Source organism: Triticum aestivum, chromosome 2A (genome assembly GCF_018294505.1).
Source record: "Triticum aestivum cultivar Chinese Spring chromosome 2A, IWGSC CS RefSeq v2.1, whole genome shotgun sequence".
NCBI classification, from domain to species: Eukaryota; Viridiplantae; Streptophyta; class Magnoliopsida; order Poales; family Poaceae; genus Triticum; species Triticum aestivum.
This window is the reverse complement of record NC_057797.1, coordinates 615,164,566-615,166,918: the sequence shown is the minus strand read 5'-3', so window position 1 is coordinate 615,166,918 and position 2,353 is coordinate 615,164,566. Positions and strand designations below refer to the sequence as shown.

The 2,353-nt window shown below is 41.1% G+C and overlaps 1 long non-coding RNA gene across 1 annotated transcript; it reads right to left on the bottom strand.

The window, feature by feature from the left end:
• Positions 1-1,228: 1,228 nt before the first annotated feature.
• LOC123185706 (uncharacterized) lies at positions 1,229-1,890 on the bottom strand. Its single transcript, XR_006493473.1, has 2 exons — positions 1,647-1,890; positions 1,229-1,530 (listed from the first exon to the last, which is right to left on the bottom strand). It is a non-coding gene; the product is annotated as an uncharacterized lncRNA (long non-coding RNA).
• Between the last annotated feature and the right edge of the window lie 463 nt (positions 1,891-2,353).

Genomic DNA, 2,353 nt, shown 5'->3' with positions numbered 1-2,353 from the left:
AGGAGTCTCTAAATGGTTGATATGTAAAGATTGATATATAGGACGATGGTATTCGGACACCGGAAGTGTTCCGGGGGTACCGGGTACATATCAGGTCACCGAAAAGGGGTTTCGGGCACCCCCGGCAAAGATATGGGCCTAATGGGCCAAGAGGGGAAATGCACCAGAGGGGAAAGGAAAGGGGGAAGAGAGAAGGAAGGGGAGGGATTCGGCCTCCCCTTTCCTTCCCCCTCCGGTGAAAAGGAAAGGGGGCGAATTGGATAAGGCCCCCAAGTAGGATTCCTCCTACTTGGGGTGCCCCCCTTGGCTACTCCCTCTCCCTCCCACACACACACACACACACACACACACACACACACACACACACATATATAGGACTCCTCTCTTATACTCCCGGGAGTATGTACTCCTAGTCTTAGTGGAGATCGATATACCCAATAGGAGCACTATCCAACCGTGGTGGTTACAAAAAAAATACTTTGCATGCGTACCTAATGCCTAGAAGCTAGGAACGTCCACACCTTATCCAATTTTGAATCGCTGCTGTACCTGACGTTTTTAATTTTAGTTTTTCTTCCATGCAATGCATGCTACCACCGTAGATGTATTGTAACATAACTCTAAGTATATACTAATTGTTTACTTGGTTGAGTATATATATTTTTTCTCATTATGAGGGGTATATACCATATACTTACCTAGGTCTACTTTTTCTAAGGGAATACGAGTATATACAATTTTTTGTGATGCGGTATATGCCACATATTTTGCCAGGAGGGTGCATTATTTGGTGTGAGTAATTGAGCGAGTATCTTCTTTATTTTGCTGAAAGGATATATATTAGATTTTTATGAGGAGTATATACCATATATTCCACATTTTTGTGAGGAGTACATACCACATATTTTGCCAGGAGGGTGCTTTATTTGGCGTGGCTAATTAAGCGAGTATCTACTCTGTTTTGCTGAAAGGATATATGCTGGATTTTTGTGAGGAGTATATACAATATATTCCGCATTTTTGCAAGGAGTATATACCATTATTGTGTTGGAAAGGATTATACTACTTTTTAGTGAGTACATATTATTTTGCAGAGAGGGTATATACTGGTTTTTAGTGCATATATTAAATTGTTGAGTGCGACTTTTTTTGTGAGCATATGCATACTGTATTTTTTTCCGAAAATAAGTATGAACTAAAAAAGAGTATATCATTTAGAATATAAGAATAAAATGGAGGTATTTTTTCTTTCAAATGTTGGTATGTTTCCACTTGAAAAAATAACAAGACTCAAATAACAAAATTATATACAGTACATGCGTCATTACACCATCTTGTTTTTTTATACGCATCTATCTTCATGCATGAATTGATCCTTCCAGTTCTAGATCACAGTGTCGCGTGATTAGAGCTGCCAACAGAATCCCTTGAGTTTTGTAGGCGCAACCGTTCAAAACCTGATCCACATCTTGGTCGAAGAAGACGCGCGGCCAGCCGTGATAGCCCAACTCCCGTACAGGATCAGACGAACTGTGTAGGTCAAACATGCGCAAGATACAAAGTAATCAATAGAACACTAAAACAGATGCATATAGTCTCATCATCCATTAATACATATACGCATGCATACGAATTAGCCAACGTACCTTATCAAGATCAATGCCCATGGGAGAACCTGCATATTAGGCACCCCGTCGGCGGCCCCGTGGTGCACCTACGGCTAGTTAGGCCAGCCAAGGACGCAGTGAAGGATCTCGTCTCGTCGTCGTCGAACAGCTCGTCGACGCAGCAAGCTTGTCTGGGTCGCGACAACCGCCATCGGCTTGCTGCTTATTGGTGGACGCCACATCTAGTCTTCGTTGCTTGTTGCGGCTGCGTCATCCATCTTTTGTTTGGGATTTCAATCTAGACGTGTAGGTGGCTTATCCTCCCTATCAATACGGAACTAACTTTTTGAACTCGTTTAGTGGGTAATTAAATAATCAATTAATTAAAGGATAAGAAGCATGCGTGGAGAACAAAAAAACACCACCTGCCATATATATATATATATATATATATATATATATATATATATAACCCGTCTATTCTGATAATATTATCAGAATAGTTATTCTGATAACACTTACGCACTGCATGCTCAACGCGAGGGCACTGCACTTTCTTTACCAAGAGCATTGCATTACAGAGACTAGTGAACTTCGTGTCAGAAAAAACTGCGCGTAGTGTTTTTTGGTATTGTTATCGCTCTAATTTTTGAACCGTTTATCGGAACGAGGCGTGTAATATACCATTGAAAAGCTACGGATTAGGCGCAACTTCTCCATGTTGAACACTTTTCGAGATTCCCCGC